This window comes from Anastrepha ludens, chromosome 6 (assembly GCF_028408465.1).
Source record: "Anastrepha ludens isolate Willacy chromosome 6, idAnaLude1.1, whole genome shotgun sequence".
Classification (NCBI taxonomy): Eukaryota; Metazoa; Arthropoda; class Insecta; order Diptera; family Tephritidae; genus Anastrepha; species Anastrepha ludens.
Genome location: NC_071502.1, coordinates 76,986,662 through 77,003,068, shown reverse-complemented (window position 1 = coordinate 77,003,068; position 16,407 = coordinate 76,986,662).

The following is a 16,407-nucleotide window of genomic DNA, read 5'->3' as shown; positions in this document are numbered from 1 at the left end:
ATAAGCGTGAAAATACTAATCAGCCATTTTATGTGCAATCGATCGAAACTAATGAAGGAGCAGTATTAGAGCACTGTGCATAGGGTGAGGTGAATGAGGTAGGTAAGGCTTCTGACATCTTTGCAACCGTTTATCGGAAAACGACGGAAGCAAAGTTTTACAACTAATAAAATTAATTTTGTTAAAAAAATATTATTATTTTTGTTAAAAAAATCTTATTTCCGAAATTAATCTGAAACTTTAATTTCACTCTTCACTCTGTAATTTTTTACAGTTTTATTGGCCCCATATATTATTTTTCTCCCCAAATATGTAATTTATTTTGCTATAAAATAAGCATTAATTCCATCCTGGAACGGCTTTGATAATACAGAAAAAGATGTATAATTTTTTCTTAGTGCAACTCCCACAAATTTCCGCGAGCCCTGAATAATGTGTAAGAAAAATGTGTATGGTTCACCCCAATAAGTACTAAGTTAACTACATTTTACACCGCTATGCGTATGTATGTCATGTATCCAGCTATTTGTGAGCTGCATTTTCGGTCTGAATTAGGAGAGTTCTTACTCGGTTTGATGCAGTCAAAACTTTTCTTTTAATTAAGGGGGGAGCCTGGTTTATGAGGTCTAAAAATTGCGTCTCTTTGTGATTTTTTTTTAAGGAAAAAATTAATTTAGCACTGCAAAGTTTTTTCTATCTATTAAAGAACATTTAAAAAGTATAAAAAATTTGTGTACTGGTTAAAATAAGTTGAAAAAAATGTTTAACATAGAAATTAGTAGAGCACTGCAACGCTGGAGTTTCCAACTGGCGTACAAGATACAGCTCGTAATTATTATCTAAAGCAAAAAATTCAAATGGATTTCTAATTATTATTTTTTATTCTAGATGAACTAAGAAAACTGAGAGAAATTACAAAATTTCAACTTTTTGGAGGTTTAAAAAAAAAAATGCCTTTCTATAAAAAAAAAATTCACTTCAACTTGGTATAAAAATCTTGAAAAATTTTTTTTTTATCTATTTTGTTAGTTCAAATAGAAGAGAATTTAATACTGAAGGGAACAAGCTATGATTCATTTCAAAAGGTTCATTAGTTTTTTTTCATTCATGTACGCCAATTCAAAGAAATCATACAAATGAAAAGTCGAGAAAAGAAGATAAAGTTTGTGCTATAGCTGTCCGGTCACAGCGTAACTACCTAACGCTCGCCTACCTTTGGCTTTGTATCTACGGAAATATTGAGAATTAGGCTCTGTTACTTTGTGTGAATATTCTGAAATATATTAGGAATCGCTTAAAATGAAAAAAAAAATTGATTTTTTTGACCTTATAAACCAGGCTCCCCCTAATGCGTATATAATACGCGGAATGCCGGTTTTGATTTTGTACATCAGAATACAAAAATACAAAATATCATACAAATGTGTATTTTCACGGAGTGTTTTTTTAAGGCAAAATTTTATAAGATTGATCTTCAAATAAATGGAATGAAGTCTTCAGACTGTACTGGGTATGCGGTATGTACATATTTATGTGTGGGTGTATTGTCATACTACTGTACTCCTCTTTAAACCACACATTTGCATAATTATGTTTGAAAAGTCAGGTACAAAAATTGTATGTAATATTTAATCGTTTCTGACTTTCAAAGGCTTTTCGAAAAATTCGTATTCAGTCAATACCGTTATATGTAAATATTCAGAGAGGCAAGCCGATCGGAGCACTGTAATTTTGTGATATTTTGAAATACCTTTTGATTGTTATTGTTGTTGTTGTACAAGTTTGCTAACCCCTGCCAGTCACCTGTTGTCGCCGACCGTCTTCTTCTGACTCATCTAAGACGGCCCAGGAAAAGTGCTGTTTCGATAGGTTGGATCCAGAGGGAAAGGGATGTTAGGTGAGTAGTTTTGATGAGGCATGTGAATAGGGGGTTAGTGTCGTGCGGTGTGCTTTCACATGCTGGACATATATTGGGAATATCGAAGTCGATTCCAGATTATTAGAAGTTTAACTTAATAAAATTTTCAGAAAGTAATTGGGCCAAAGGTGCGCGGGTCTCGCGAGGCAGCTGAAGCTCTTCGTCTGCAATAGGTGGTGCTCCTCGGGTGAGCTCCGTGGAACCGTGGAGGTTTTGTTTGGGGTGCTAGTTGGTTGCGCCAGCTGAGGACGCCAGATGGCGGGTTGATGCTTATTCTTTGATTAAAAGACAGGCTTCACATATGAGTTTATGGCCCTCACACTCATTTGCTAGGGTATGAGCATTCTGATTTGAGACAACTTATTTATAATACAGGGTGGCTGATGAATTTTGCTACATTAAGAAACTCAAATAACTTTTTTTTTAGTGTATGGAATTCATTTATTTTTTTTTTTTTCAAGTTGAAGGTCATTAAATTTTATTAAATGTAGCTTAACTAGTTTTAAAAATAATTGAATTTAAATGCCCCCCTGCTCGTTGACACAAGTGCGGCATCTTAGTAAAAAGTTGTTCATTGCTGCTTTGAGAGTTGCGACAGGAATAGCCGCAATTGTTGCCCGAATGGATTGTTTTAGTTCATCCAAATTTGTTGGCTTTGTTTTATAAACTTCTTGTTTACATAAACCCCACAAGAAAAAGTCAGGTGCAGTAAGGTCAGGCGACCTGGGGGGCAACGAAATTCGGAGTTTCTTGAAATCAGTTTATTGGGAAATTTTCGTCGCAACTCTGTCATAACAGTTTGGGCTATGTGAGACATTGCCCCATCTTGTTGAAACCACACAGAGTTGAAAGGAATTCTCTTTCGGCGTAGTTCTGGATAGAAAAATTCTTTCAGCATTTTCAAATAACGGTCTCCAGTAACCGTAACGGTGTGACCTTTTTCTTCAAAAAAATAAGGCCCGACAATACAGCGTGAAGAAACCGCACACCACACTGTCACGCGAAGAGGATGCAATTCCGTCTCGTGGAGTATCTGTGGGTTAGAAGTACTCAATATTCGACAATTTTGTTTGTTCACATTGCCGTTTAAATCGAAATGGGCCTCATCAGACATGAGAAGGCAGTTTAACATGTTTTGGTCTTCTTCCACCATTTGCAGGATCTTCTGGCAAAATTCCAAGCGAATCGGCAAGTCTGCTGCATAACTTAAAAAGAAAAAAGTTATTCAATTTTTTTTTGGTAGCGGCTTTCATCAGCCACCCTGTACAACAAGCGCAATTTGGGCATTTTGATTTCAGAGATGAAATTCCGTTTGGAATATTCAAATAGTTCTTATGAAATTTGCAGTGGTTTGCGCTCTTTTTTCAAAAAATGTCTGCTGGAGAATATATGTACAGTCCAGTGTTTCGAAAAATGCATGTTTTGATCCAACGACAAGTATGAAGTTCCAAAAATTTTTGTTTATCTGTACATTTATTTGTAAAGCGAAATTTCACTTGTAATATGAAAGCATGAAAGCCTCTTCCATACCGACAGAAAACTCGAAGTCAAGTCACAAAGAGAGGCCGTAAACTTTTATGCCGCTTTCAAAACGCGAATGGTTTCTTATGAGAAGGTTTCTCAAAGTTGACATAAATTCAAGGTTTGCATGCACTTTTTTACGGACACTTTTAGAAGACAACATTTCTATTATTTGATGTTTCAGGATCACAGTTATCTTCCAATCCAAGATGAACTACTCGGCTTCGTTTAAATTGTTTGCCGCTAACTAAATATTAACTCTTGGAATCCTGGCACGCTGACATCCCGCAACTGTTAATGATCTGGAGCATTGCATTGGCGACATCCACAGTGGTCCTTATTTATTATAGTTTTTGTTTGTTCATTAAAAGATCACAAATCTAAGCCTACTTAATTTGAAGAGAGTATTTTAAAGGAATCCGTTACCGTGGTTCCCCCTTTGAAAGTTCTCTTAGTGTGCGCACGCGTAACATACGACGCTTTACATCCTTCACTATCGAGTTCTACGAAATCATATTCCGAACTAAATCATATTCCTGGGCATGAATAAATACATTCACAAAAATTCTCATATCGGCGTAATCCACTTGGGGAAGCTAAGAAAAAATAATAACAAAATCAAATTAAAAATGAATCAATGCGAATAATCGGAGAGCCAAAAGGTTTAATACATGCACAGATGTATATACATACATGTATGCTAATGTACACACATATGCCAGACAATTAAGATTGAAAGTAAATTGTGTTAATGAAAAGTCCCATAACAAACAATTAAAATACAACCTAAAAGCTCTTCGTTATATTTTATAAAATGCCACCATTCCGCAATACAACAACTTTTATGTATTCGCATTTGCATATTCGTTTAGCACGCACAAAGCCATTCTCGTAACGACAGCTGTGATAGAGGAAGCGCCTGAGCCAGCGAAAAATGGCCTTTTCCCATGATTCCAAAACAACAAAAACATGGTATTAACGTACGCCCACAACCTCAGCCGCAACGACAATGACAACTCCAACCGGGCACTAACCTGCTGCATTCGCATATTTTCCGCACGACTGTGCTATACAGCCAGCTGGAGTCGAGAGAAGGCCGACCATGCCAAGCCAGGATTCAGCGCGAGGCTTGAAGCCTAGAGCTCTGCATGTGCTGGCCCAGTTCGCACCAGCGCACCATTTTGGTACCGAGCAATACATTCCAATGAATTTAAACGGACAGGAAATTTAATAAAAATGAAAGACTGACTGCTGTAATGCGAACGTGGAGCATTTTCAGATGCAAACGTTACAGGGGAAGTGCACGCATAAACACAGCAGTGCTTCTGCACAACGTGTGACGCTGCACTGCCACTGCGTCGCAACACAAGCGGTAAGAAATTAAAAATAATTTTAAAGGATTTTCAACTGCTCACCCTTCTGCCACTTTATGTTTTCATCCTTTACTCTCTTTAAAATCGCAATATGTAAAATCGGTTGGCATGTGTGTTGATTGTGGATGTTTTCGTGCTTACGAGTGTACGCGGTAAGCCACATGCCGCATGCAACAAATGAAATTTTCCCAGTTTTATCTTGACTCGCTGACTGGCGCCGATTCGCAATGCCTTTTTGTGCATTAAAATCTTTTTAATTACACAAATTAACGCACTTATATGTTTTTGGCTGTTTTGCACCCGACAGATTGCCGCGAACGCAGGAAAATGTGAAACTGGTTCAGCGCGCGACTATTTTCAATTTATACTGCAAAATTAAGAAGTATATTGTGTTTTTAGAACCACAAATGCTTAACCCTACAAATCTCATATACATTTATATTTGTTAAGGCTCATATTGTTCGATTAATCGAAGCATTTTTTAAGCTATCATTGAAAAAGGGGATACAACTTATTAAAACAGAAATTACCATTTCAATCACATCAGTTTGTTTTGAAATAAATAGGTTTGTATTTGACCTTAATGAATACTGATTCATTTCGCCTATTTACTGTTAATTCTTGTACGCAAACCCTATAGGAAAACCTGAAGGGTCGGATCAAATCAAATCACGTCGCTAATCGCGGCTCGGACTTCACGACATGACAGCATCAAAGCCAAAGAGTAAACAAACAATCTCTTTATTCACATATTCGCATTGCCTTCAGGTACTCACAATTAATAAAAAAATTTACGAATAGTCGATAAAAATGGGAGCAGTAATTCTGGCTGATGCAACTAAAGCTTTGCACCCTTGCTGGAAGAGAAGCTGTAACATAACAACTGACTTACGGAATAGTACAACACTGCATCAATTTTTAGGGATATACCTCTGAAACCAATACAAACCAAACGAATGCAGCTTTTAACCGTTGTTTTAGAACAACAGCTGGGTTACTAAAGGCAACATCAATAGAAGCTGCAAGAGTCGAAGCGGGCTATGATTTCTGATGACTATTCCGAAGTCGATCTACAAACTTAGCAGCAAAATCAATCAGAACGGTGTCGCTACCTTTGCAAAAAGACTTTTGGGAATGTAAAACTAGCCGAAGCCCTGCCAGCTAAAGCTCTAGAAGCACCTGCAGCAATGCGGTTATATCCAGATACCTACTAGATGCACAAACGCCAATATAACAAAAACCTGCAGACGTGAACATCTCAAACAAAACATCTCAATCAATATCTCACAATACTTTCAGCAAAAATAACACTTCTCGAGAAGTTTACAATAACATCTTTTTAGCATATAAAACAAACCGCACAGCTGATATATTTTTTAAGAACCCGCAACTTCAGATGCGATCGATCAAACTACAAACAAACAAAGGATTTCGGTGGTCATATCGAGCAAAAGTAAACTGATCCTTAGTTGTATTATTTTCCCACATGTTTTACTTTGAATTTAATAAAAGTTATTTTCCAAACTCCTTTTTAATTGGTTACACTTCGAGCGCCGGACCCTGTATATAGTAGCGATTTTGATAGAGCCTGACGTTTTTTCAAGCACTCGAAGCCTTTTTGCATCGAAAGCACAATTAGTAATAATTCTGTTATACTTGTATAGTCAAATCAATTTTTGACCGTTTTTTTATTAGAAAACTTAAAGCACAAAATTCACTGCCAGCTCTGCAAGTAAAGGAAGAATGCCCTTGCTTAACGCTTTTCTGCCAAATTAAGAAATATCAAGCGAAACGACACAATTTTATCTGCCGGCCACAACTCTGTCCATGGCTTAGAATCATATTTGCCAAACTTTTTATGCATATCTTAGATTCATTAAAATACGGTTTCATAAATACTATGCACAAAATTATTACGCGGAAAAGTTGTATTTCCAATTAGAACTAAACGCGTTTTTGGACAGCGAGTGACCTGAACTTTACGTAATTGCTGCAATTTTCAAATTAACTGCTTAAGTGTTTGAGGAGTACATGGAGTACATATAAATTAGATGTTTCTTTATTTATTAAGCCCAAAACAATATAACCAACAAAAGCCTACGAATAGCAAAAAGTTACTTAAAATTAGCTACATGTCATAATTTCAAAAACAAAAAAGCGAAATTCAAAAGCTTGAAAAACTGCCCTGAAATACACAGAAAATTCATGGAAGGCAATATAAGTAATGGCATTTTAGTCCTTGCGAAATACTTCCTGTTATAACATACATATATTTTCTTGAATATAACTCCGTCACCCTAGGATGTCTTACATAAACTTTCAGAGCCCTTAAGAGAATGGAATGCAAACTTGTCATCTTTTTAAATCCACCAAAAGCGTACCAATTCAGTAAGACTGAAGCTGTTATTTGCAACTTCATTTAAAGCACTCTTTAGTGTTTTTATACATTCTACGCCTTGAACATATATTGGCGGAGGCTTATTAATTTTTTCTTTTTCATTTTTATTTACATTTACATTTTGTGACGGTGGATCTTTAATTTGCCCACTGTTTGCAGTTTGAGCAAATTCTTCTTCATCATCATAAAGAAGTTGATATATTTTTTTTTTTTTTTTTTTTTTTTTTTTATTGAAACGTTATAAAATTTGTATACATTTCATGGTATTACGCCTAGCATAAGCTAACAAGTAACATTATTCTATCCTTAACATTGAAATTTAAAAACAATTATAAATAGTTTACAAACAATTATACAGCGTTGGCGACTAAATCTCGTGGCTTAGTTCTTCGAAGTCTTCTTGTGCAGACTGTTTTGGTAAGCTCTGCGGCCTCCGGGTTTATGTGCTCTTTCAGCCTGGTTTCATGGTTACTTGCAAGAATTTGGATTATATCAGCGACTTTTTTCACCGACAGATCCTTGTGCAGGTCGTGATTTCGCACATACCAAGGTGCGTTGACCATGTCTCTGAGAATCTTATTCTGCAGGCGTTGTACAGCTTCAATGTTTGATTTAGTGGTACATCCCCATAATTGAATGCCGTATGTCCATACCGGCTTAACTACTTGGTTGTATATTAATAATTTATTCTGTATTGACAATGTAGACTTTCTGCCAATTAACCATTTCATTTTTTTAATTTTTAAGTTGATTTCAGTTGCTTTAATTTTGACATGTTCTTTCCATTTGAGCTTTGCATCCAAAGTCATACCCAAGTATTTTGCTGTATTACTATATGGAACAGTAGCAGATGATATTTTCACTGGGTTATAGGCTATTTTCTTGTTTGTAAAGTCTACGTGAACATACTTGCTTTCATTTAATTTGATTCTCCAGTTTTCAGTCCATGCGACAACTTCGTCTATCGATGCCTGTAACTTTCTAGTTGATTCATTTGCGTTATTTCCATAGGCTAAGATACACGTGTCATCAGCAAAAGTGGCTATCTTACTTGTATTTGAAACAGGTAGATCTGCAGTATAGAGCAAATACAGTACTGGCCCAAGAATGCTGCCTTGTGGTACACCAGCTTCAATTTTTTTAATGTTTGAGTATGCTTGTCTTTGTTTCACTCTAAAATATCTGTCTGTGAGATATGATTCCAATAGCAAAGTATATTGATATGGGAGCATCGCTCTGAGCTTACGGATTAGACCTTCGTGCCACACTTTATCAAACGCCTGTGCGATATCAAGGAATATTGCTGAACACACTTGATTGTTTTCTATGGCCTCTTCTATGATGTGTACTATACGATGTATCTGATCTATCGTTGAATGTTTTTCTCGAAATCCAAATTGGTGAGATGGTATTAATTGTTTATTAGAAATTATATCCTTTAATCGTTTGGAAAATATATTAGTTTTTCAAATAGCTTTCCGATGGCTGGGAGTAATGCTATTGGGCGGTAAGATGTGACTTCGTTGGGATTTTTCCCTGGCTTTGGGATCATTTTAATTTCAGAAATTTTCCAATGCATTGGTATGTATTTAAATTCAATGCATGCATTCATTATTAAAGTGAGTTTGATTAGCGCTTTGTAAGATAAGTTCTTTAGCACTTCGGCTGTGATTAAGTCAAATCCTGGACTTTTCTTTTGTTTTAGTTTGGAGATTTCATTTGCTACCTCATCAGTGGTAAAACTTGTAATTTCAACAGATTCTTGCACAGTATGGGGAAACAAAGTGTAATTTATCGTTTCAAATGGCTTAAAAATTTTTTGGAGGTGTTGTGCAAATAACTCAGCTTTTTCCGAATCGGTTTTTGCCCAAGGTTGGTTGCTATTTGGCTGTTTAATTGGGGGATTATGTTGAGTTGGTCTTTTCATATGTGCCGTAGTCCGCCATAGAGAGTAATCAGAGGTTTTATCTGCAGATAGGTTTTGTAGCTTTATATTTAAAGTTCTGTTTTTATTTTCTTGAATAGCATATTTCACTGTTTTGGTGAGGTTGTTTAATTGTGTTTTAAGTGATGGAGACCTAATCGACTGCCACTTTTTTCTGATTTTTCTTTTTTCCTTTATGAGTTCAATTATATTCGAAGGATATCTTTGGCGATTAATTTTTTGGACTCTTACAGGTGTACTTAACCAAGCAGCTTTTTGTATCTGTGCTGACAGCTTTATTGTTTCCTTCTCAATTTCGTCAACATTATCGATTTCATTTGTCGTGTTTACATATGTGTCTAGTTTAGTCTTGAAGTATTGCCAATCTATATATTTATTTGAAAGGAGCAGGTTACTTTCATTGATTTTTGGTTCACCATCAAGAATCATGAATATAGGTGAATGATCTGAATTAAGATCTAAACCATCCTCCAGAGTTATGATGTTGTATGGTAGTTGTTTGACTACGAAAAAATCAATCAAATCTGGAGTCTTATTAATGTCTGTTGGCCAGTATGTTGGATTGCCAGTTGAGAATATTTCACAACCACATTGTTGTGCCGCTTTCCACAGTTCGCGACCTTTAGTTGTCGTTAGGCGAGATCCCCAGTTAATGTGCTTTGCATTGAAATCGCCTCCCATAACGAATCTTCCTTTATGTTTATTTAAAAGTTGTGTGTATTCTGTAGACTTTATGTTATGTCTCGGCGGACTATATACTGCTGTTACCGACAGTTGGTAATTGCAAAACTTGATTCCAACTGTTGTCGCTTGAAACTCAGTGGAGCTGATCTTTTCTTCTTCGAAATGTTCAATCGAATTCTTAATAATAATTGCGCTACCTCCTCTTGCGTTGTTTAGAGGATGATTTGAGCAATACATTATAAATCCGTTGAATGTAGAGTACATTTGGGTGGTCAAATGAGTTTCAGATACTAAACAAATATCAATTCTTTTTTGATTAAGTACAAGCTCAAGTTCATTTTTGTGCTTTAAGATTCCATTTGCGTTCCATGCCATTATCTTTAAACTTTTTCTTATTGTGTTTTTAGACATTTATAATTTGCTCAAGTTTTTCAACGCGATTCAGTAGATCCTGGTTTAAGGTTAACTGCTTTTCAATTTTAAGTAAAATTTGTGTCAATATATCTTTATCTGTCGTATTTTCCTTTTGGGCTGCTACGTCTGCATATGTTTGTTTACCCGGTATTAGTGTTGGTTTCTTAGTCGTTCTTGGTTCTACAGAGTGTTTTGGCATAGCTAATGCTTGACGTATTGCTGTTGGGGGTTTTTTGCCAGTTTCTTCTTTGTGTTTAACTCCGCTTTTGTTACGGAGCTTTTGCAACTCCTTGGCAACATGACATCCTCTGTAGCTTGCTGGGTGGTTTTGCCCGCAGTTGCAGCATTTTGGTGGTTCTTTGTCTGGTTTCTTGCATTCAAGAGTTGAATGATTACCAGCGCACTTAACACATTTTGGAGGCTTGCAACAATAGTTCTTGGTGTGCATAAAACCCTGGCAGGACTTGCATTGGGGAATTAAGCTAGATAATTTTAATGGCTCAATTTTTACGATTGTGTTGAGTATGTTTTTAATCTCATAGACCTTTTTTATGTCTTCATTTGGGTCAAAACAGAGGGTAAACATGTTTAAGGGCTCTTTGGTTTTCCATTTCAATTTTCTATATGCGTTTGTAGCCTTTAAACCTTGTCTTTGCAGATCTTCAATGATATCCTCAGGTTGACATGTGTGATGTAGGTCTTTAACCACTACCCTTATATGCCTTGTTTGCTTGTTTTCGTATGAGTGCCATGGGAACATTAGCTCAGTAAATATTTTTGTAATTTTCCTGTAATCGCTTCCATTCTGGACATTTTATATATATCTTTGCCAATCAGCTTAATTATAAAATCACTATTTATGTTATCTTTCAGTTTTTTTTGAAGTTGTTGGTGATTTATTTTTGGATTTGTTAATATTATTGGCGGTGGTCGTAGCTCTGGCAATTTAACCTGCTCCTTTTGAGTAGGTGGATCGATTTCTGGGGATGATTCCATTTTTCTTTTTTTATTTGCTCTTTTGGACAGATTGTGTACCCATTTGGTTTCTCTTTCAAGCTGTTCTTCATCAGTATGATATTCTACTTCCGTTAGTATTGGTGTAGTTGACCTTTCAGTTGTAGTTTTTATACTATTCAATTCGCTTTTAAGAACTTTATTTTCTTCTTGCAGAGAAAAGCACAATTTTTCTAGTTCTTGTAATTTAAGTAATAATTTTTGGGTTTCAGAATGTTTGCCTCCCCCTGGAGGTGGCGTTTGTTGCGCCATCTAGCGGCCAGTAGCTTGTTAATTTTCGTGTTGAAGAATGTGACAACTCTACTTTTGCTTACTAGTTTGGCAGAACAGAGCAGCTGATGTTGTTTGTTTACCGATATGATCAATTTGAGTGATTTTCTCTTTAAGCTTTCAGTCAAAATCCTTTTGTAGTTTTTGTTTTTTCTAATAAAAATATAAGTAAATATAACTTTACCAAAAATGTAAAATTCGAATTGTCAGCAACGAGTCCGCAGAAGGGTCCCAGGTCCCGTCGACTTTCACCCAGTTTACAATTTTTGGCGTTCGCTAAAGATGTCTTTTTGGTGTTTTTCTGGAGCACTTCAATTTCGTACGTGTTTATGAAAACTCACTCACTTTTGTATGAGTTGATATATTGCAAAAGTATTTTATAAAGGGAATTCTGAAATTGCTTCATACATACTTTTTTTGTAGTAGACGAGGCTTTTAGAACCAGCGTAGTTTTTCCTATCTTGAAAAAAGGGGATCCTGCCCTGGTAGGAAACTACAGAGGAATTATATTCATGAACTGCAAACGAAAGAATAACTTCTTGGACTGAATGGAACGGTATCTTAACGAGTATCAAACCGGCTTCAGAAAGAATTACCCTACAGTCGACAATATATTCAATTTAGCCGCTATTCTCCATTTAAAATTCGAAGAAAAGAAGAAAGTGTACGCGTATTTTGTCGACTTTAAAGCGGCATTTGATAGAGTATCAAAAAACGCCTTGATATATAAATTGCACCATATTTTTCTTGCAACGAAACTAGTGAAGTTCATAGAGAATATATACAGCGATACAAAGACAGTTGTATGGAATAGCTCAGAAATTCAGATACATTCAAAACAAACTCAGGCGTCAAACAGGGATGCTTATTGTCGCCAATACTATTTTCTCTTTACATAAACGACTTACATGGAAACTTAGAAGGAGGAATAAACATAGAAGGGAAAAATATTAGACTTCTAATGTATGCGGATGATATCATTTTGTTAGCGGATCCCCCAGGCAAACTACAAGTGATGATTAATAACCTTGAAAGCTACAGCAACCTGTGGAAACTTGAAGTAAGCCGCTCAAAGTCTCAAATAATGGGGCTCAGAAAAGGTAGGAAACCTAGTAAAGAGGAGAAGTGGTATTATAGTGAGGAAGAAATACAGACTGTATCTCGATATACTTACTTAGGAGTGGAAATAAGACCTTAGATGAATTTAAAAAAACATGTTCAACACAGAACAGCTGCAGCAAAGAATGGTATTGATGCTTCGTGGACTTGTGTTTTAAAAAAGAAAGAAATTGCAGTTTGTTGTTCAATACAATCATACGCAGCACAGGTGTGGGGTTTCGGGTGGTTTGAAGAAGTTGATATATTGCAAAAGTATTTTATAAAGCGAATTCTGAAGCTACCATCATATATGCCTACAAACATACTTTTTTTGGAAATCAGCATGCAAGAAAATCATTTGTTTACTTTAGAACTGCTGCTTAAGTAACTATATGCACAGAATATTGTTTATATACTCAGAAATCGGCGGTCGTTATAAAGAAAGAAGTCTTCTGGATTAGAGATCTAAAGAACTTGTTTTGTAAAAACGATGTCATTTGGCGAACAGATAACATACAATCAGAAAGCTGGATAGAAGATGCAAAATTACTTTTAACAAACCACAGCCACCCTTAAAGGAACTATATTGGTCAAAAGGTCCGGTTTATTTAAAAAAATATAGTATAGAATCAAGCATGTGGATAATGAGGGCTAGAAGTGGCATGGTAATTTTAAATAACAACAGATTTCACACAGAAAATAAAACTTGCTCAATGTGTAATTTAGGCGAGCTTGAAAACATAGCACATTTCCTGGCGCGCTGCCTAATATTAAGAGAATACAGAAACGTCTTTTCCGAAAAATTTACCTTAAATGATTCACAGCTGAATGAGATTCTCAATGGAGAAAATGACCATTGGGATAAACTTTTGTGTTTCATTAAATATGCCTCTAAATACAGAGATTACTTAATAAAAGAGTTTAACTGGTTTTAAAAAACCGTAAACCGAATAATTGTTTCGTACGTTTTGTAGTTTTCATGCCATTGTCGTTAAATTATTGCAAATATTAATTTTTTTTTTTAATATTACAATAAGTAAACTTCAAATTTTGTATATTTTACTTTTATTTGGAATAAATACTACTACTATAGGGGCGAGGAGACGCAGACGCCTAAACACGTTGAAAACGACGCGGATTTGTGTAGTCAACGTGTTCATCAAAATTATTATTATTAAATAATATTTCATATATTCAGTGAAAGTGAAGTTAAAATTTGCAAATTAATTTCCAGTTAGAACAGGTATATACTGATAAGTTTTTATAAATATACTATGTCAAATTTAGGATCTATACGAAGAAATTAAATATCAGTATATTGTGATTATAAAATATCTATCTTACACAGTTCACAGGTGGAAAAACTGCTGTGCCTTACTAAACCCCGATTTGACATCACTAATTTGAGTATTTGTAAGTATAATTTTATAATATTGGGAAGTCGAAAAAGTCTTTCGTATTTTGTCTATAGATGTCGTTGAAGTCATCTATCTCCAGTGCTGCCAATCACATTGTGTCATATCATATGGTGTTAGAAAGGTGACATTTTAAGCTTCATTTAACAAAAAAACATTAAATTCGGAGAAGTTGAAAAAAAGTTATATGTAGCTGTTCAAAAATGAGTGAAAATAATGAAGAAATTCGCTATATTTTGAAATTTTTGTATAAAAAAGGGAAGAATGCCACGCAAGCCACGAATGAAATTTGTGAAGTTTACGGAGACGATGCTGTATCAGTTCGTGTAGCACACCAATGATTCACTCGCTTCCGTTCTGGAAATATCGATGTGAAAGATGCACCTCGCTCCGGTCGACCTATCGTTGAAAAAGTCGATGAAATTATGGAAAAGATTGACCAGGACCGTCACATAAGCTGCCATGGCATCGCCAAGGCACTAAACATTCATCATCAAACGGTTTTGAACCATTTAAAAAAGGCTGGTTACAAAAAGAAGCTCGATGTTTGGTTACCACATGAATTGTCTGTGAAAAATTTAATGGACCTAATTAACATCTGCGATTCTTTGCTGAAACGAAATGAAATCGAACCATTTCTGAAGCGAATGGTAACAGGAGAAGAAAAGTGGATCAAATACGACAATAATGTGCGAAAAAGATGATAGTGCAAGGGTGGTGAAGCTCAACAAATGGTCGCAAAGCCAGGATTGACGCCTCGAAAGTTTATGCTGTATGTTTGGTGGAATTGGAAAGGAATCATCCACTATGAGCTGCTCCAGCCTGCACGCGCGATTGATTCTAGACTTTACTGTCAACAACTGAGCAAGCATGATTAGAAATACGAAAGGTCTTTTTCGACTACCCAATAGTTATATTATTGTATTGGATGACCATAAAAAATATTGTTGATTTCCAATTTGGTATTGGTTAGAACCTTCACTATGCCAAAAAGGCCTGCTGAACCGCCAGGGCAAACAGCAGCACAACGCAATACAGAAATTAAGAAGTTTCACTTCAAATATGCGCACATAGTGCGGCTGGACTTTTTTATTTTACAATCATCGAGATACCAGACGTAACGTTAAGTTAATTAAATAAAATCGAGCTGAAATTAATCGATCCCATCAGCCAATTTAAGAAGACACAAGTCAGTACGTATCGAAAAAAATGACAAATGACTCCTGTCAGATTTTTTAAATTGTGAAATCACAATTTTACTTTTGTTTCAATGATGAGCATAAATAAAATGGCAGCAAATAGAGTAAATTTACATTTACAAATGCATTAAGCCATTTTTATTGCACTTCAGCAAATGCTTTCAATTATGAAAACAATAACAAAAGCAACGAAACACAATCAAAAAGAACATTATAATAATTCATATATTGTATAATATATAAATACATACATATGTACAAGTACATAATAGTGTACATATGGACCCGCTTCCACATGTAAAAGAATAATATTTATGCGCACATTAAATCAAACATGCATATACGTATATATATGCATGTATGTATGTATGTACATATATATAAATGCGCACACAGTCACATGCAAAGCGCGGAAACCGAGCTCATGTTCATTATCTAAAAATTGGAAGCTCGGCTCCACTTGACTTGGCAGCGCTATGATTCGAAACGCAGTGCATTAACCCGCATAAATGTCACTTAAATAAATGTTAAACAGAAAAAAATAAAAGCTGCAATTCTTTATGTTCAAGTCATAAACTCACTCGTACTCACAACGGAGGCTGTCCAAAGTGTTCGGGTTATGGTCATTCGATGCGTTTACTACTTTCTACATATGTACATACATGCATACAAGTGCAAGCACATGGCGATATGAAAACATATATGTATGTATGTATCAATAAATTCCAATCAAAACACTTACAGCTGCTCGGAAGCGTTGAATCGCCAACACCAACTATTACTGCAGTCATACAATTCTTATTAATTTTTGTATAGATATGTATGTATGTATACACGTAAGTAAATATTCGTTCGGAGCAGTTGAAAGGAACGACGACTTCAAGTTTAGCGTTTAATTGCTCCTCTTCTTTTTCTTTTTATTAAGTTTTCATTTTTTTTTTATAATGATTCGCTTCCGTTTTACTAAGAACGTCCAAGCACAGAGGAGCACACTTCTCAAGCTATGAGCCACTAACGGAAATGGGAGTTGAAGTCAAGACACGTAGTCTATATAGCTGGGATATACCTATGGATAACAATACGTCAGGAGAATGTATGTACGTATGTCTCCATGCCTTTGTGTCGACGAAGCGACAGTTAAATACCAGAAAAGCATGC